This window comes from Oxyura jamaicensis, chromosome 2 (assembly GCF_011077185.1).
Source record: "Oxyura jamaicensis isolate SHBP4307 breed ruddy duck chromosome 2, BPBGC_Ojam_1.0, whole genome shotgun sequence".
NCBI lineage: Eukaryota > Metazoa > Chordata > Aves > Anseriformes > Anatidae > Oxyura > Oxyura jamaicensis.
Window position 1 is genome coordinate 105847554 of NC_048894.1, and position 21380 is coordinate 105868933.

Consider the following 21380-nt stretch of genomic DNA (forward strand, 5'->3'; position numbering starts at 1 on the left):
GAAGAACACTTTTCAAAACAGGAGCCTTTATGGAGCACGGTTCAAATGCTGCTGGGGAGTAGCCACCACCGTGTTATCTTCCTAGCCACACCTGTGTCAGAAGCACAAATATTCTCAGTAAAAATGTGAACAAATAAATAGTAAAACATTACAGATGTAGAAGATGGGCACAGAAAATTAAGGGATTTTCAAATTCATACTAGGCCAAATGCCTAGTCGTGTGAATAGATCGTACCTGGAGGACTGACATGAGTGACTGCAGCAGAATTACTCCCCGAGGAAGAAATATTCATATGCATGTGAGCTTTGAGAAAGAGTCCATTTTGCAGTGCTGATTCTAGTTCTATATACCAACCCTTCAATGTCTACCCCCTCTAATTTGTATCAGCATTTGACAGCTTGTTGACAGCTCATTAAGAAAAAGACCCACATGTGACCACAGCACTCAGTGCAAGCAGAGATCTGCTCTCTAATTGTGAACTATATTGAAATCTGATTCAGATGTGGAACTGCAGGTCAGAAACCAACCCAATTAGCATGTTTATTAAAATATTTTAAAACATTTAAATTATTAACTAGTATAAAACATAATAGATATAACAGCTATTGTGGGAGACTACTCTATCTTAAGCAGCAAAGAGGAGGAAACAGCATGCTTTTGGATGTACTGTTTCCTGAAATAAGATATAGTGCAATATGAATGGCTTTAAAACATGTCAGCTCAGTCATTGAGCAGGAGCCATTTGGGGGCAGGGGTCTCTGTTCAGGGTCTTCTCATTCCGTTTCTGTCAGCGCTGAATGTGAACATAAATGACTCATTACACCTTCGTGATGACATAGGTGCTTTGGAAAGCACTGTAACGTTCAGCCCCAATTGGTTCTTTGGATATATATTTTTTTTTACATTGGTTAAATTTAAATTAACAGTTTGAATTTATATTTCTGAGTTAGGATTGGCAATTCTGTTCATTAATCCCCGTTTTTGAAAGGCTTCTTAAATTAAGGGTATAATAGGTCTTCCTGATATAATGCAGAGACTACAAATCAAATATGTAGATTTGACACTTCCCTGAGGCATTTCTGCATCCTTAGTCTGAAGGCTTGCTGTGTGTGTTTTTTTTTTTTTTTTTTCTTAATTTCTTTGCAATATCTGATAACTGGGAATCCAAGCAACTCTTTATGCAGAGAAAATTTCTTTCTTGTTACTTCACATTCTTTTTGAACTCTCAACACACTTAATGAACTATAAAAGCAATCATTCAGGCTTGGAGAAATTCAATATAGCCATGAAAATAAAGGTACATAGTTAGACCCATTTTGAAACATTTGTCACTTGTGTGTAAAGATGAGCTGACTGAATGTTTTATGGACCCTTCTAGATGGTGTGTCTATGTCATGGATATCTGTTACAGGGGTTAAGCTCTATGTCGTCTTCTCCAGTCCTGTACTCAACAGAGAAAAGTATGCATGGGTCTGAACTAAATCATAACCTGTGCAGACCATGGGATAGATGCAACTGTGTTTTTCCCTGACAAGCTTTCTGCAGAGTCCCAGTAATTGGTTGACCATGTATTTTTTAAAGTCTTTAATTACCAATTCAAACCCTTGGTAGAAGCCACCAAGGAACCAGAATTTTCTCTTTGAATAAATTTAGAAGAAAATACCTCCGAGCATAAAAGTTAACGCTTCACCTGAGGATACAGAGTAAGGCCTTTAGGGCAGTTAACTGTGGAAATCACACTATGTAGAACATGTAGAGAATAAAAGAACAGATTTCACTCTTAAGTTCACAAGAGTGATAACATGAATAAGGTCACTCAGAGCATGTTACCTCCATTTAAGTAAGACGCCATCAGAAGAAACTCCTCACACTAAATTATGATATTTTAACAAAGCAGTTAACAGCTCTGTGCATATCCTATCAGTTTACTGAATCCAGTATATTAAGTTTGAAACTGCTATTCATGTCCTCTGCATCACATTCCTTTAATCATTTTACTAGCTCCTGAGCATTATTTTCTTCTGGTTTATAGAATGACTGAACATAGTCTTATTCTGGGTTATAGATATATATGTGCATATATATATATATATATTCCAAAGCCAATAATTTAGGTACAACTCAGTTTTCTGTAGTCAACAGGGTTTTTTAGTCTCTTGGTAAGCTTTGCAGATATCAAGTTAAAAGTTTAACAGCTCACTATCACTTTATTTCAGGATTGTCTGAGGTTCTGCTAGGTGTTAGTAGTTTCTTTTTATTATTATTATTTTATTTTCTGTCAGGTATGAGCTGCTTCCATTTCTTTACATTCTCAGCACTACCATGTTGTACATAAGATGATGCTCCAGTATCATTGACTTGCATTTGCATGATGTAAATGCAAATATAGAGATATGCTTAGTGCCCACACACAATGTGTGGTATCTGTAAGTAGAGGAGGCCACATCAGAAAAGTGATGCATTGATAAAATATTATCTAACTCAATTTAAAAAAATCTGGTAAAATACAGTTTTGTACTCTGTAAGGAGGAAGGCTGAGGGAGGAATGTGGTTGTTTTTCTTGTTCTCGAGTGTTCTTGGTTGCAAACAAGCTGTGGTTATTACCAGTCAGCCTTTTAAGAAGAGATCTTCATAATTTTATTTCATCCATTGTAATAGCAGCCTCGCTGTTGCTACAATATTACATACTGTCACTCTGACACTATAATATAATATAATATAATAATATAATATAATATGATATGATATGATATGATATGATATGATATGATATGATATGATATGATAAATATAATGGCACCCTTCAGATGTGCTAAAATCATACTTTTATGCAGATAGGTCTTCTAGGTATCAGGCATTTTCAGGAAGTTGACATAATCTCCAAAGTGAGTTGAGTGCTTATGAAAATGTGTTAAATGAAGTTCACACAATTTCATTAATTCCCACCATTGAAACTGTTTTTGCTTTTTAACTGGTTTCTGTTCATTTCACTATATCTTAAATGTCTTTTCACTCTCTTTTGAATCTAAGACTTCTAGAGTTTGTTTTAGTATTTCTTACACACACTGAGACCTCAAAATCAATGAGACAACAAAATCTTCTAAGCAGTTTACTCTCCTATACAGATATATGAAGATGAGAAGCACTAGTATGTAGTGGAATTCTTCTTGGCACCATAACATGACCGTCCTTTTAGACTGTGAGTAACACTCATGAGGTGATGTCATAGCCCTGTGTAGTTGTTATTTCTTTTTTACATCCATAGAATTTTATAAATGCACAAGTACACAGAAGCAATATCACAACAATATTACAAAATACTGATGTTTTCATTCACATGTACTGCATTCTGTATGCATTGTTTTTAATGAGGAATAGATGTAAGAATGACCTAAATCAACATGCCAAAAGCCACTTAATATCCCCAAACACATTGAATTAGAGGCTTGAATTCTTCCCTGTACAAAATCTCTGCAACGCTTGGGAGAAAAGGCAAGTTCCCAAAGGCTTTGTCTGTGTACCCTCAGCACAAGGTAGAGCTGCCAAGAAGGTGCTTAAATTTGCATCACATGTATTGCATAGCATCCTCAAAATGTGCCATCCTTCCTGAAAGGTGCCTGCCTCCCAGTCAGACTGATCAGCTTTGCCCCTTTGAAGGTCCCTACTCCAACAGTTTTTCAGGATTGTTTTCATTTTGGTTTTGTTTGTTTGCTTTTTAGTGTTCAATAGATTTTACCTAAACTGTTGATGGTTGTTTTTGTTCTTTTTTCATATCAGCAATGTTAAGCCAAAGCTCTACATTTGAATTTTACCTAGGTGAAAAAAATAAATAAATAAAATTAAAAGGCAGGGGCCCTCCCAAAACCTCTAATGTTGGACCAGAGGGAGGAGGTGGAGCCACTTGCAACCAGCATCTTCTCTTTGAAATTTTCATGCCCATGAACTACATTCCAGACCATTTTAGTGACAGTGGGGGTGCTTCATGTTTCAGTATGTTCAAAAGTTCAATCAAGAACAGCTTTGACATTTTAATTGAAACTGAAAATAGAAAGGAGACCAACTGCCCTCTGTTGATCACAGCAACAGGGAGGATAAAAGGGAAGAACTGATGCTATGAAACAAAAACAAGTGCTGAAGAGATTTTGATTAAGCATCTTGCTGTAGCTGCTGCTAAGTAATTCTTCTCTGATCTGCTGATAGGGGAGTTTTAAACTGAAATTTCCCACTATTTCTTGTGTTTCCCCATCACCTTCAGATTGTAGGTGCAGATTTTTATTTAGTAAATAATTCTGAAGTAAATTAATTCTGGAGCTGATCTTGCCCTTGTCACCAGTATAAACACAGTATTGGTGGAGCCAGGGGGCTTGAAAACTTCAAAGCTATATCCCTTGGAGTCATAAAGTGGTATAGTACTGCCAAGCTTCAGGGGCCTAGGGGAAGGTGAATGCCACTTTATGAATGCAACCAGCCTTTGAGCTCAAAAAGGACATTCTCAGCCCTCATTACTCTTTACATGTTTTAGCTTTTCCTTTTCAAAGTGACCTTGAAGCTGGTGTTACCCAGTCACCAAGATTAAAAGACCTCTTTACTGGATTCCACGTTTGCACCAGGACACCCTTGCATCAAACCAGACCTGCTACAAGCATACATTTTTACATAAAGAGTCCATTAAGTGGTATTTGCACAATAAAATCTGCTTCACTACCCCTGAAATCTTCAAGACATCTCTGTGCTAGATGTGATATTTTTCTCTCCTGTAAACATATTACTAAGATATGCCAATAATAAATCATTCACAATGAAGAGTCTTGATTATATCAGAATTTGTTAATTGAATGTTGTGATTAAGAACATATTAAGGTTAATAAGAAATGTGTCAGAATATCATGTATCATAGATAAGACAAAATGAGTGCTGATTGACAACAGTAAGTTATATATTTGGTATAAGCACATTCACTAACAGAAATAAGCACCTTATTTGAGACTGAGGCTAATTTTAAATACAACACAGTCATCTCAATGCTCTCATCCCATCTGTTGCCAAAAGCAAAATATAAATTATGAATGGCATTTTTTCCCTCTTAATCACTGCTTTAAAAACCCAGCAGAAGTTTCATTGAAGACTTTTGTGCATTTGGTGGGTGAAGATCCTTCCACAGGACAAATTATTTCACTTCTTTTTCTTCCATGTTGGTGAAGTAAAGCAAACTAAAGGCAAAACCCCATCCATTCTTATTTAAAAATAATAAATAAATAAAAGTTAAAAAGGATGTGGCATTTTACTTTTAAATATAATGCTTCATTTTTTTTTTTATGTGAAGTAAGAGAAGATCTTTTATTTCCATTATGAAGTGCCACAGTTCAAAGTAGTCTACACTCCATGGTTTTGAAGTTCCCTAGATTTTCCAGTGTTCATAAGGCACTGTGCCTGCAGCCCCCTAAGGGATGGGACAGTAGCAGCTCATCTAAGCCACACTCAAGCAGAAAACAGGGCACTTGCCTGTGGGCAGCACGAGCTGTATGAATCATTGTTTCTTCTCCTCTCTAAGGAAAAATTAAAAAATAAAAATAAAAATACATATGCACGACAGAATTCAGAATTTGACATTCATCAAATAGCAAATGGTCAGTCAACATTTCTTTCATGATGTCATTGGGCATTATGCAGTATTATTAAAGATATCACAGTTCTTTTGAGACATAGACCAGAATTGTAGCTGGATATAAACCAAGGTATCATGATCTCCTGCACTCCCATTAGAACTACCTGCTTTAGGTCTGCATAAAGGAGTCTGAACTGAGCTTCCTGAAATGAGCTGGCTAGGAGGTAAATCTGCTTCTGTCCAGCTCCCAAACCCTGTGAGCTACAACTAGACAGGAACCTGGCTGTTTTCACCATATAAATACTGGCTCTATTGGACACAATGGCAACTTTGTTTTGGATTTGTTTATTTGTTTGGTTGGTTTTGTTTTTGTTTTTGCTTTTCTTTGAGCTTAATTCCAAACTGTTTAGCAGGGAAAAAAAAAAAAATATGTTGGACCTGTTATGAGATTACAATTGCTTAGTGATCATACAAGTGATCTGGTACATACAAGGCTTTTGTCAATTACCAGGTTATATTCATTTTCACTAAGGCTAACAGCCAATATGAAGCAATTTGCATACAACCTAACACAGATCAATAAACCAAGAGGATTGCAGTACACCAGTTATGCTTGTTAGAGTACTTTGTTGGTTGCCACATGGTGGGGAAAAAAAAAAAAAAAAAGTAATACTTTCTTCCTTCTGGCACTTCATTTTACCAGGTCAAACTGTTGCCTTTACCAGATAAGCAGCCAGAAACTTTCTCATTCCATAATTTTAAATTACTGTGACTTTTCTATCTCTTTGATTATTTTCACTGTGTGGGATCAATCTCTGACTCTGCCTTCTGTGCTGATGTGAGGTGTGCAGAAACAGTTTTCTATCCCTTTCATCAAATCTGTTTGAGAAGAATGACAGCTGTAAACTGGCAGACTAATTTTGTGGCAATTGAAAAACATGTCATTCAATATGTTTCTACAGTCAACTCAATACCACAAGATTTTCTGTCATATTTCCCGTTTAATTAACATGTCTATAGTGTAATCAAAGAGAGGTGAATATTTGTCTGTCAGTGCAGTATCCATCTCTTGTGTGCTGCATGGTTGCCTTATTGCTTTTCCTTGGGGGGGGGCGCGGGGGGGGGGGGGGGCCGGGGAAGATTTATTCTATATGAGAGATTTATTTGATCGGGTTTTCTGATTCCTGGCCAAAACTAGAGGTGAACACATTTCTGAATAGCCCCTGAAGTATCAGAGAGCCCTTCCAAACTGCCCATCAGAAACATGGAGCCCATCCCAAACCCCTTTAGGATTATCAGAGGCTTTCTAACACCTTTGCTTCACTGCAAATCAAGCCCATGAACTGCAAGCTGCACTCCAAGTGCAGCAAGCTAAGGTGATGCCGTGTAAATTCATTGAAAACTTTTGAATGTTTCCTGAAAACATACAATTTTAGAACAGTGTTTCCTCATCTGCAGCCAAAGGCGAGTACTGAACTCTTTCTGCATATGCTTTCTTTAAAGAGCTACAGATTCCTTTCCTGGCAATAAGATTAAATACATCAGCTCAAAATATTTATAAACATTTCAACGTCTTTATGCTTTATGAAGATAAAAAAGCAATGCTGAATTACTTGGTGAAAGATATTCTATGCTGTTTTTATAATGGACTTATTTTACTTGTCTGTATTGTGTTAATGCTATGAAATGTCACTGATGGTGAATTTCTGAAACTAGGCAACACTGGAAGTAGCAGGATGCAGGACATGTTCCACTACGCTCATTACATACACTCAGCAGACTAACATATACAAGACATATAGTTCAAACAAAGAAAACAAATTCAAGTTCAAAGAGTTCAAGAAAAAAAGAAATTTCAAGTCTGATTTGGACATTTAATTAGATAACTGTCACCATTTTAATTTCTGTTATCATGTTAAATTAAGGCAATTAAAATAAAATGGATCAGAAATGCTACATCCATAGGATATATTTTCACTATTCTATATTGAATTAGTCCAAGGCAAAATTTAAATCACAAGGATGTCTTTTCATGTTTAAATCTGTATTTCTCTTTGACAAATGCTGATGATAAAGCTCAGGAATATAAGGCCAAGTCACCATTTTAATTCAGTCTGAGGATAGCAAAGGAGTCTCGTTTTAGTCGTGACAATTTCTGATACAATGATTCATGAGAGACACCAGATCAGAGCAATTTAATTTGGGAGAGCATTACGCACAAGCATTATTATTAGCTTTTTCATTTCTTTTGTTTTCTTATTCTCTGTGTGTATATGTATGTATCACATTTATCTGCTGAATGTATGTCTCCTTTTCTGTATTAGCCCCTCATCCCAAATGATTATTACATTGTTTTGTGTTTCTGAAAGTGTTACTCATGTGGAATGGCACTAAAATAATTTTGCCTTTCCTGTCAAAGGAAATGAAACCAAAAAGAAAATTACTTTTCCAAGTTGTAAAATTGTATTATTATTATTGACATGAAGCAAGCTAAAGCAATAACTCCTGATGATATGTTAATAAATAATATATATGTTTATATATATTGGGCCTCTCCTCCTTTTACACCACTTTAAACCAAAGTAACTTCATTACTGTGAGCATTTACAAATAACTGAAGAATCTGAGCCGGTGTAATGCCAATGAATTATGGATTATTGGCAAACTCTTTTTTTTGTTTGTTTGTTTTTGTTTGTTTGTTTATACATGCCTGAACTGCTGTGTTGCAGCATAGGTATGAATAAATAAAAGTAAAATGTCAGGAATGAGTAAATCTTCCTCTTATTATAATGGTATTGTATTTTCTTTACCATTCTTAACTCTAATACATTTAGATTCTTCATTGTCCTGAATGGTGTTGAAGCCATTGAAGGTTTAGTTGGCATGCCAGCCAAGGCTTATCACTCATTTAAAAGATATGTGCAACCTGGATAAAAATCTGAATATTCTCTTCTTCCAGTCATTTCTCAAGCTAGGGAATTTATGATACTAGCATACTTATGGAAAGTCAGTATTATGATCAGCGCTAGATTCAGATACTGTTGATTCACTAGCCTGATGAAAATGTACATTCATCCACAGATGTGTTGCTTAGAGGACTGTTGAATTCATGTCCAGAGTCAGGCTCAAACTTGCACTTCTGGATTCATGGTAAAACACCTCAACTGTTCCACTATAACCTTAAGGAGATACAAGAATCTGAATTCTCAGATCACATTGTTTTTAAATGTTCCTCATGGGGCTCTCGGGAGACATGGACCTGCTCCTAACCTCCTAGCAGGTCCTATGTCCTGCCAACTGTTCATGCAACCTAGAGAGAAGAGATGCAAGTCCATCACCCCAGGCTGAGTTAGGGGTGTTGGCTGCTATAGGAAACAAAGAATGCCAGGCCTGAGTGCTGACTTTTTTTGAGAATCAGAAGAGGATATGATAAACTTGGAAGAAGCCTTGGAACTTGTAGTGTTGGCAGTGAATCTGTGCTGAATAGTGGAAATGAGCTACTTTCTGAAAATGAGCTACTATCTGAATAGTGGAAATGAGCTACTTTTTCTTTAGATCAAATGTATTTGTGACCTGAGGCACAAGGCAATGAATATAGTAATATCATGTAGTTGTGTTTCTGTACATAAGGTTTGTTTACATGCAAAAAGTAATTTCTATTAAGGTAAGGTATGAACTGAAAATGCAGCTGCTATTGCTAAATCTCTCCTAAGAATATCCATACATCAGCTTATGGAAGAACAGTTGTACATGGATAACTCCAGAGATACAAGTCAGAGTAGAGGGAAATCAAATGGAAGGAAAATCACTTTTTGTTTATTGTCTTTTTAATTTTGATCTTAAATAAATTAAATGTTATGTAATTACTTGAAAGTCAGACCTCTGATTAACTTTCTTGCTAGTAGAGCATGGCAAAGGAATGTACCCAGTGGCACCTTATAAAATATGAACTTTTCATGATACTTTAAACTCTTAACTTTGCTGATTGCCCTAAGAGAGCTGATATGTAGCCTGATATTGCTCAAAATGTACCTATGACCCGTGCATGTTTATCAGTTGAATTAGCATATTTTTACAAGAATTTTACAACAGTTTTGCCATGTTCTGAGGTGAGTTATATGAGCATGAACTTGAGTCTACTCTCATTTCAGAGGTCCTCTAGACACGCATACATTTGGTTTGCTGCCACCCATGTTACAGATACGTGCAGCACTGGAATGAGTGCAGCCCCCCCAGGAGTCTGCAGCTGTACATGGTGGCCTCTGTTTAGAGGTTGTGTTCATTTTGTCCTTGCCGCAGGCTACTTTTAACACTTGGATTTCTGCACGTTCTTTCTTTAGCCCTTTCTTCCCATGTACATATTCATACCCTCTCTCCAGCCTCCTCAACAATGCTGAACATTTCTGTGGTGGCTGTTATAAGAGAAAATATGTCCTGACAGTCAGGCTGTTCAACTGCTCATTGATTTATTTCTATATAATAAGTAATTTTCCATAAGTTCCAACACATCTAATCTGTACTTTGCAAATTGGTCTATTCAGAGCTGGTTTGATTGCTATAAACTAGAGTAGTTTAAAACTTTCCAAAGATCATAGAGAGAATTTTATCAAATCAGCACCTCCACTTCCTCACAACTTTTGTGCAAGGCTCTACTTCTTGAATCCAATGAGCTAAACAAATATCGGGGGTGTGGGGAGCCACCATTGTTTTTAACACGAAGCAGAAAACTAAATCGGCATCAAGGGATGCAGCATTTCCTACTCCCACATCTTGCTGACTGTGAACTTGCAAAAATCAATGTGGAAAAATATATTTGGTGTGCATATAAATTTCACTTTATTGATGTAAAAAGAGTTAGAAAAAAATATGTAACTAAATTTTGGAGGCTTTTTAAGGGCAAGGCTGGAAAATTACTATCTAGAGGTTAATACGACATAAGTCTTTATTTAGTGGAGGTAGGATTTTATGTGCCTGCTTGGCACTGTGTGAGCATTTGGTAAATAAAAAGGAAAAGATGTGCTTAGAATTTGGATCAATTTTTGAATCATGACATAAGCAATGTTGCAAGCACTGCTAAGTAGCTCATATAGACTGTTTTCAACATGTTAATCTCATATGCCTTGGACTATTCGGCATACCTAGCTGTTGAGAAATATAGGATTACAGAGCTACAAGAGGAAGAGCTTGCAACAGACAGTCCAAATACCTGTAAAATGGGGGATGGGAGGGGGGGAAGGGTCTCTTGTCAAAACCTACATTCATTACTGAAATTAGAAGGAAGGGAAACAGAGAGAGAGGGTGAAGAGGAGAGAGAATATAGAAGCACCAGTAAACAGCATGAACTGGAAGGAAAGTGGGGGAAGAGGTATTTTATTATACTTTTAATGATCATGGCCATAAGCCATGCCAAAGTTCAGGATGAGTGACCACCTTCTATTCAATGGTTAGTTTTCCAAATGCTATTTAATCTGTCATTTTCAAAAGGTATGTGTGAGATAACAACTGCAGAGTAAATAGCACTGCCCAAACATATAAAACAGGTGAGATCCTGTGGTATGTGGATCCCTGTGAGATCCATAGGTTCATATGACCTTTCAGGTATGTGCTTTGAGAGGTCAAAAGAGACTACCACATGTCATGACTGGCTCTTGTGATACTATTTTTGCTCACACTATTTGGTGTTTTTCCCTTAAAGCTCAGGCTGCCTGAATTATTTGATTATATGAGAACTTCAGCTCATAACTCAGAAAAAAAACAGCTCTGTGTGGATGTTTAGATCCTCTGTTGCGATGATAAATTTGCAGACATGCTGGAACCAAACGTGTTTGTCACTACTGGAAGCCAGAAGACAAAGACTGCGTGGTGTAGCATCAGGAGAGGAGACAAAATTTTGAACTAAGAAATGAGAGGCAAGTTCACAGCAATTTCTGATCTTTAAACGAATCTCATCCATTTCGCTGGCTCAACTTCTGAAAACCAGGTGCTGAAAGCTGCTGTGAGCTGACCTTTTTTTGTAATTTTTAAAGGTGATCCCAAGCTGGCAGGGGCTGAGGGCAATGTGATGCCCATGGGTGCTGCCCCTGGGTGGGTGGGGAAATACTGAGAACTTTCTGGTTCCCCCTCGGGCCCTCACAGTGAGGGAAGGAAACAATTGCTGGGGTTTTTACCAGCCCCCTGCCCTTCAGGGTTGCCCACCCTGGCCCAGCATCCTCTGGGACAAGCGACTTCTGTGGAAACACCTGTGACAGAAATTTCCCATGAACAGCATTATCCCGAGGTCCCCCCTCCTTCCAGGCCCTTAGCCAGTGTTAGGGAAGCTAGCCAGCCCCATTAGCTCTCCTGAGGAGATTTTCTCAGGCTGGGGCCATTGCCCGGGCTTCCCTCATTTAAAGAAACCAGGCTGCTGGCAGAGAGCTGGCAGGGCAGGCAAAGAGGATCAGCAAGGGGGATAAAACTGCCGCCCCACTGCCAAAAGTGGGACTCTGCCTGCACTTCCCTCTGCCGTCCTGGTGGCCACTGGCTTTGCCAGCAGCCTTGTGCTGGGGGCTAGCAGGAATTATTCCCAATGGACAGACGGTTCTCCCCGTGTAATTCACAATATTCCTCACCCTCTTCCTCTCAGCCACAGGCGAATACTGCCACCACCAGATCAAACAGATCCTTATGCTAAATCATGGTGTTGTTTTGCTTTGTTTTGTTTTGTTTTTCTTTAAGGCAGGGCAGAACTGTCGGGTTCACTCAATTTTTGATAAAAAATGATAGCTTCTAGGCTGCTGTACTGTGGTGCTTTCAAAGCCTTGGTTAGAGCTGACATGGACTTCTCTGTCAAATGATTTTCTGAGCAAAAGCGCAGATATTTATAGAAAATTCTGATCTTACAGCTCCCTGATCTGTTGGGAAATGGCTTAGAATGATTTTTGTTTGGCTGTAATTCTTGTTAAGAATCAGAATATACCATCCTCTTGTATTTAATTCAAGCTACTTGAAATTCAGCTGAATAATATATTAAAAACCTTTCCTTTGTCAGGATGCAGCCTTGTGGGAATTCAAAGCCACCTCTGTCTGTGGCCAATCTGTGCAGAGGGGGGATCTCTCCTAACACATCCTTGCTTTTCATCTGGTCAGGCCATAAGGGTGCGGCACAAAACATGCAGCGCTGCCAGCGGGCCTGGCTGCTGGGCAGAATATAAGCTTCACATCTCTGAGACCTGTGCTGATGCTTTTGATCAGGCTGTTACACTTGCCATGAGAAAAGGTGTCATTTGTGGAAAAGCAAAACTTTAAATACCACAAAATACTGAAATCTTTTTTCATGATTCCTAAATGTTGATATGTATTTTAAAAAACATTAGCGAGTTTTGTTTTCTTTTTTTTCTTTTTTTTTCTGCCTTTGGAAATTAAAAATCAACCTGAGGTAAAATGCATTTCCAGAAAAAACTCTACCCTGAATAGAGGTCTGGCACTCTCTTAAATAATCAAATTCTGGATATCAGAAAACTATATATTTCATATACTAATCTAAATTAATTGCTGGCCCTATAAGTTAGTTGGAGACAGACAGTTCACAAACACATGTGAAGATTAGCGCTTTTTAGTTGTCTGAGTTTGGTTTCTGTTGGAATCATGGCTACAGATGTGCTAAAAAACATTCCATTAAGATACAACTTCCTCTGAAACAAAAAGGGTTCTTGCACTTGCCAGGTTGCATAAAGAAGCAGTTAGCATGGATCAGTAAAGAAAGCAATAACTGTCTAAGTTATCTCTAAGTTACTCGTGGTTGGATGTCAGATGTATGGCAGAAGGAAAGCAGGGCAGTTCATTACAAGAATTCTACTCCAGCTTCTAAAAACAAAACACAACCTTTTGTTGATATGGAACCCTGAAAGTATGGAAGAAAATTAGAAGTAGATGCCTCTGAAGCAGCAAAATTATACCACGGTGTTAACAGTAGACATACATATAAAGGCCTGTTTATGACAGAAAAATAAATGCTATTGTTTCTCAGCATTTCCCCATAGATAAAATGATATGTCTTGATAGGATAAAAGAATCATGTATTGCCAAAAGCATACTAGAACTTCTTTCAGATAAGAAAACAATTAAAGATTTGTTTGAAATGAAGATTTATTCAAGCCATACAGCAAAATATTTCTCACAGTTGTTAGCTGCAGTGCAGCAACTAACTTCTTTCCTGAAGAGGGAAATAACCTGTCACATCTTTGATTGCTTTCAAGAAAGCAGTGAAGTTGCTTTAGGGACATTCAAAAGTATGTTACAGTGAAATTGTCTGAACTTTGGAAATATATCACCATTCTCTGATGACAGCAATAATGTTAAGACTAGTAAGCTGTATGTAGATACTTGCTTTATTAGTTGACAAGTTCAGATTCTTCAAAATGTAGCAATACATGATAAAAGATATAATTTTATTTTGAAGACCTCAGTGTGAATGTTTTCAATCTTTTTTTTCATCCACTTCAGAAGTAATGGGATATTTCACTTTGCCAGCTTCAAACAGCTGGGAATGGCAAGGAATATCCTACACACTGTCCAGATTTACCTGGAAAGAATCCCTGAGCATTTTTCAACTGTTAACACATCCTTTTATGTTAGGAATGAACTCCCTAGCTAAAAGGTTTAAATTATTTAAGACTGGGAATGATGGAGATAACCCTTTTTCAGTGACTTAGATATAAATAGATACTGTATCTGTTTCACAGTATGCTAAAAGATATTTATGACTAAGTTTTAAAATAGCAATTCATTTTGTATAGAGTGAAGTGTTTGACATAAAATGTTCATTGATGGATTAACTACTGCAAAGAATTGATGACATGCCATTTAGTTAAGAATACGACTCTTATCTGAAAGCACACCTTGACAAAGCAGAACAGAGATGTCATTCAGACTGGCATGCTCTTGGATGCCTAAATTCACATTTCACTTCAACAAACAAAACTATTTTAGCCAAATTTAGACATATTCAGCCTGGTTGATAGAAAGACAGTTAAACCATTTCAAGAGGTCTTGGGCCTTTCTAAAGGCAAAACTTTCAGGAAAAAATCTGAATATGAGATGCATAATACTGCATGTGGGGAATGAGAGATTGAGCAGTGACTAAACATATATTTAATATATTTAAGAAGCTTGGTAATGGAAATGATTTAACATTTCACTTTAAAGTTCTAGTTTTCTGCCTTTAATTTTTGAAAATCAGCATCCTATCTTACTTCCAAAATAACACTGAAAATAATGCTTTCTGTCTTCATACAGGACACCTGAACAGTTTGAAAAGTATGTGCTAATTGTTAGTTCTCTTAAGGCTGAAACTCAAACTTAATTTCAATTTTCTGTGTTAGTAGTTCTATGCACTGAGTTAAAAATATAAAGATGTTGAAATGTATGGAACCTGACCATAAGAACAATTTTGGAGAATAAATATAAATTAATGTTTTTAAGTACTATATGTCAGGGCAGAAGAAAATAAATACATAAATAAGTGATTAAAAAGTTGCATTTTTTTTATGTGTTTTTCCTTCTTCACAGACCAAACCTAGGCCCATGTAGGTGGTTATCAGAGACAGACATCTGCTGAGGCTAACCAAAAAAACAGTATCCCACTATGTGTCTATATCAAAGACATGTTAGCCAGGTGTATGATATTTCTGAATGAGGACTGGATTGGGCAGAAAGTCTTCCAGAAGCGTAACACCTACCTCTATCTCTCTGTCCTTCTCCCCTCCCCTTTTCCTTCTTCCAGTAGGCGTGGAGTTGCAATTCAATATTACACAACCCATACAGAACCCAACCTGAGACGGCTCTCCTTATTTTCATCCTTTGACTTTTTTATTCAAAAACATGATGAGCAGCAGGATATCATGGGTTATAACCTCAAACCTTCCAAAGACTTGTCTGGATCATGGGATGAACCACACAGCTTCTACTGAAGAGTTTGTCCTGATGGCCTTATGCAAGGAAGTGGAGAAGAGAGTCCATTTCTTTTGCAAACATAGTAATTGGGAGTGACAAATTCACTTAGGTGGTACCATTAATACAACTAGCTGTCTTTGAAGTTACCAGACTAAGTGCCATATGCAGAGCCACCAACATTCAGATTGCATACGCCACATGAGCTTAATGACGTAGTGTATTCATGTCTTCTCTCCTCCAGAACCAGTGGAGCCTGGGAATGCATATTTCTTACCTTCTGCAGCTAGAAAGGCTGTAAACTGGCAAAAGTGTTTCACATTCCTCTTCAGCAGATGATTCACAGAGATGGTGGCTAACATACTGGATGTTTGAGTGCCCTCAGTCTCCTGTGTTTGGCAGCATCTTGAGTCCATGTTACGGAAAGACTAAGATCTGGACATGTACTTTCCCTCATTCTATGACATATTTTTGCAGAAAGGCAGGGAGCATGTCCCCAGGCCATCTGAAGACTTGATCTGGATAGCCTCCAGGGAGCATTGCAGTTCTAACCTTCATGTACTGACACGGGACAGTTTCTGCTCTCTACTGCTAATATTTACAACCTTAATTGTAGAAAAATTGTAGAAAACCTCTGCTCTGACCCTAGATATTATCATTAGTTTTGAATGCTAAGATCTTTTTTTTCCCACTTAGATTTTCACAGTTAAATCTCCGGCTCAATCAATGTGAGAAGAACACTAGGGTTTCAAAGACAAGCACTCCCAGTGTTAGAAAATGTCAGACTTAATGCTGTCTGTACAGCATTAATTTACGGCCTTGTGCATGTGCATTCTGATACAGTCTTTAATTATATAATCATTTGCCTCATACAGTGCACTAAATGAACAGTGAAAAGAAAGGAAGGACTGCAGGTAGGCTTGTTAAGTTGGAACCCAAGAGATTTCAGGTTAAGAATCATTACATGCTATTGTACAAACTCTGTATTAATTCATTCACCTAGAAGACCAAGTTTGGTTCACAGGGGGCATCTTCATATGACATTTCCTAATATTTATCTTGCCCAAGATTTTTTTCTGGGGGGTGGATACAATCCTTATTGTATCTGTTATGGTAAAGTGCAATATACAAAGTAAGTTTGTAGCAGCTACCTTTATCTAATATACATAGTGAGACAGGACTATAAAGTTAGCATTCTTCTTTTAATTTGTCCTTTCCCTTTTTGCCTCTGTGTCTTCTCATAAGCTTTGTTATCTTTTGTACTTTTTTTTTTTTTCAACGAGATGTTTGGTTTTGATAACAGACGACAGAGATTCTTTGTAGCTGGAATTACATTTGTCATTGTTGCATCATCACTACTACATCTCTTAAGACTTGTGTACACTTGTTTTTAAGTAAAACTACCTGTCCTATGTTCCCCCCTGAGTAAAATTTATGATGGCAAATATTGAATTGCTTGCCTGTTTATTTTAATCACTAGTCTGACTCCAAAAGATCGTGCAGCTGTTGGTTTGGTGTGTGGTGTGTTTTTTTTTTCTTTTCCTTTTTTTTTTTTTTTTGTTGTCATTGTTGGGTTTTGTTTTTGTCTACACATCTCAGATCTTTACTTCTGCTTATGCTTTCTCTATTCTACTCTTCTTCAGTTATCTCAAAATGATTTTTTTGGAATTTAGGATTAGATACAGGTTTTTCAAATATATGCCAATACTTCTACCACATCCTTTACTTGCAAGCCCACAACATGGTGTAGAACTCATTGCCCTACCATTTTCCTTCGGAAAATATTTGGTCAATAGCACTTTTCTGGCACGGTCTCTGACTCGTGAAGTTAAAGTAGTCTCAGGGTTCCAGGCACAGGCAGGCATTGATTTTATTTCCTGGGGACAGAAAAGAGATACAGAAATCACTGAATCTGTAAAGGATTGATTCTAGTGTCCAGGTTAATTGGCGTCAAAGGGATAGCTTGGCAGGGGGTAGGTGTCCTGTGGCATTTTTCATTCATGCCTACTCAAGTTTCTGTGTCTGTTCCCAGGTCTTCTGGCATTTGAAAGTGAGGGATGAGTTGCCTACATTAAATTGTTGCTTTTTGGTTAATTGACACTTACAAACCTGAACTACCTCCTTTCTATAGGGCAATGCATAAAAGGAGGATGTCTATCTCTGTGTTCAAGCAGAACTGGTCCTATTTAACCTTTGATGAACTTTGAATTTTCAGAATGGAAATTTACAGCATTTGATTATACACCGTCCTCATACTGTGGGATTACCAGTTATTTACAGACTGGAAAGAATATACTGGGTAGTATTTAGTGTGAACCACTGCACATGGTATATGGTACAGTAAATCCTTTACACACAGTCATCAAAATAGCTGTCGTATTACCTCAGCCTCCTTGGTACATAAGTCACAGCACTGTGCAAGGCTCTCTCATGCCTGCTCTGCAGGGAGAGCAGTGGGAATGAGACATCACATGTGAAGGAGGCAGCAAACACATTCAAAAGACTGTGAACTCAGGACATCCAGTGCTTGTGTCAGTGAACCAAGAGTATCAGACAAATCCATGGCCTGCCCACATGGGTCCAAGCCCCTAAAGCACATTCACTGGCTTCCTCTGGTATAACAAGATTTATAACAGCAGTAACTTGGTTCCTTTTTTTTCCTTTTTTTTTTGACTCTCGGTGTATTGGTCAGATTGACACTGGGAAGGGAGCAATCATTTGACTCTAAATGGTAGACTTAAGATCACTCATCCTGTGCTTTTTCTCCTTTCTAGGCAGGAGGTATTCAGGTATGAGTAGATTCATTATTTTGCAGTAGGAGCCATTTCTCTGAAGGTTTTCAGTGTCAGGCTTTAATCCCCTGTTGGCACTCTATGAGATAATAGAAGCCTCTTACATGCCTGTGTGATATACTTGAAAACCACTGAGAATGGCATATTCTCCAATCAACAGGGTTTTAGCTTCACTGTTCTTGTCAATTATAATGGTGTCTGTGCAGTTAAAAGTCCCATACAATGAATGAGAATACTTCCCTCCACATTATCCCATTCATGATAGTCTCCAAGCTTAAGAAATAAGATGATACTGGTCACTGAGAATAACACAAAGGAAAAAGCAGCGATGGAAAACCTTTCTATACAATTAAATTTATCTAGCTCAGATTCCATGTGAAAAATGTTGTTAAATTAATCTACACAAATAACATTTCATCTCCGGTATAATCTTAATATCAGCAAAAAAAATACTACACATGTTCAATGAGGTGTTTTGTTTTGTTTTTAATATTTTGAAGTGTTTTTAATAGTTCTAAAGTTCTGAGACATCCTTTAAGCTTTATTCTGTGCAATTTTCTTTGCAAATGTCTTTTTTTTTTTTTTTGATGTGCCACACTTAAAACTGAGATGTGGTAGAACATCGTGGTGAGCATTTCAATATCACTGACAGCAGGGAATTTGAGAGGTCAGTGTGGAATGGTCTGTTCTTCTGAGGTGGAAGGTGAGAAGCTCTGAAGCACCAGAATGCACAGTTTCCACTGTGACAGTCATGGAAAAAGATATTTTTAAAAAATCTCTTATGAGATTTTTGCCATCGCTTCACTGGCCTTGGTTACCATTTCTGGATTGGTTGTTCATAACAAAATCTCTTGGAGAAACAAAGGTATCGGACATTATGTTCTGTGCTAATGGCTGATGTTAGGCAGTAGCAAACATTTCTTTCCCATAAATCACCCCAATATACCAGCTCTTAAACTACCCTACACAGCTCTTCATATTTTGGGCTTGTGGGCACTGCTGGAATGATTCAATTCTCAAATTTTTAGGATATGTCACTTCAGTAGAGATAAAATGTCTTACTGTTTGAAGGTGATCTCTAACACCAGGTTAAGGTAGAAATAGACAAAAACACATAAGCATCAGCCGTAAGCCCACAATATAAATGTTTTCTTGGGGAAGTATATGTATATATTTACTTATTTCTCATAGCCTTCCCTTGTCATTTGTTTTTGATCCCTGTTCCTGTCTGGTTCTTTAGAAAGAATGAAGAGGCATATTATAGAGAAGAAAAAAAAAATGCAAACTTCTTACAGGATAGGGTGTAATGTGTAATGTTACAGAAACTTCTTCCAAAAACTGATTATCAAGATGACCAAATGCTTAAAAACTTATTAATTTAAAAACTGGAGAAAAGACAAACCAGAAAATTTTCTGAGCTGTGTCTTTCAAGGTATCCAAAGAGCCAGTAAACCCTGTTCAGTGGTACTTTGCTCTCAGATGTGAATGTATAAAGGGCTGGAAGATGCCATCTTGGACAAATCCCTCTTCAAAGCTTTCTTTTGCTGCTCCTGCTTCAGTGCACAACTCTAGCTTCAGTAGGGCCAAGAAGACAAGAAGCAGGAGGTGATTTCAAAACTTATCTACAGCCTTGCGTATCAGTTAAAGAGGATGAAAAGAAGTGCAGCCAGCATGGCTACATCTGGTTCTAGAAAAGCTTCATGATCTGGAGCCCTCAGTGTGCTCATGCTGCAGAAAACGTAAGCATCAGGGGAACATACGAACTATACCATGATACTCCATATATACATCTTCCTGAGAGCTATATGTATCAATAGCCTTATTGGCCCATACAGTATAGGGTCTGGCCCATCAGGGTACCCTGTCCCAGTGCAGTGGAAACAGGAACCTGGAAACAGGTTCCAGAACTATTAGTTCCAGGACTATTTTGACCAGACAAGAAAAGAGAAGTGCTGTTCATGACAACCAGAAAACAGTGTGGAGAAGGAACACCATAAAATCAGGAAGGGGGTGGTACTGCCTTCCCACAGGCACTGCCTACAGGTCACTGTCAGAGCCAGGACAATGGGATACTAAGCAGGATACTTCATCTGACCCAGGACAGCCATTCTCGCATTCTTATCTGAGGGAAAAGGTTATACTCACATGCACTTTCTAAAAATAGAGTTACAATGGCTTCAGAGACAATTTTGTGCAGAAATAAATGAAAATAAATGATAACGACCCATGCTTACATCAGCTCCAAGGGAATTCTTCATCTCTGAATCAGTTGGTCATCAAGCAGTCAGTGCTACTCCCCAGGCTGGGGACAAGTTGCTAGTTCAGAGTCCTCAGGTTTGCCGTCATGGAGAAGAATCTGGATCTGGGAATTTATGTTCCCTTTCCCAGCCCACATTCCCCAGGCATCTGTTCATGTTCACACTTCCCCATGTTCCTCTCTCCAAGGACTCTGACGATTAAAACAATCAAAAGATTAGCTTTTAACTCCACTCAGACTACTGAATGTCTGTTTTTCCTAGGGAACGCCAACATTTTAAGAGCTGACAGAATAATTTCCTACTCAAACTGAAAATCAATCCTGTTACTGACTGTGACACAAGATGTATAACTACAAGTAAATTAGTCTAATAATCATATATGTTGCAAGGGACTTCCAGAGGTTTTCTGGCTCAGCCCCCCATGGAGCAAATTTTAGAGTAAGATCCAGCTGCAGAGTTAAATTAGAGCTGTGTCTAATCAAACTTTGAATACCTTGAGTTGGACTTTACAAAGTCCTCTGAGCAACTTTTTTCAGTGTTTGACCACCTGTGCTGTGACTTTTTTCCTAACAACCAGTTGACATTTCCCTTCTGGTGTCTGCTGCCTCTTGTCCTTTTGCTCCATTTTCTTTAAATCCTGCCATTAGGTAGATGAAGACAGTTCAAGACTGTTGAAGACTCTTAGACATATCTACTTCAGATTGCATAAATCCATTTCTCTCAGCCTTTCCTCATACATCATCCCCTTATCATATCAGTTGCCCTCATTTGGACTTGTTTCAATATAACAATATCTT

General features: G+C 37.8%; 1 long non-coding RNA gene across 4 annotated transcripts in view; it reads right to left on the minus strand.

Moving 5' to 3' along the window:
• Positions 1-21380, minus strand: part of LOC118162359 — a 54182-nt gene that overhangs the window by 23941 nt on the left and 8861 nt on the right. For 2 of the 4 annotated variants that reach the window (XR_004748416.1, XR_004748414.1), the window contains exons 3-4: positions 20560-20774; positions 17299-17410 (exon numbers count right to left, since the gene is read on the minus strand). This is a non-coding gene — a long non-coding RNA (uncharacterized LOC118162359). Of the gene's footprint in view, positions 1-15430; positions 17411-20559; positions 20775-21380 lie in introns of those variants that run through there. The other 2 variants (XR_004748415.1, XR_004748413.1) reach the window with 1 other exon arrangement.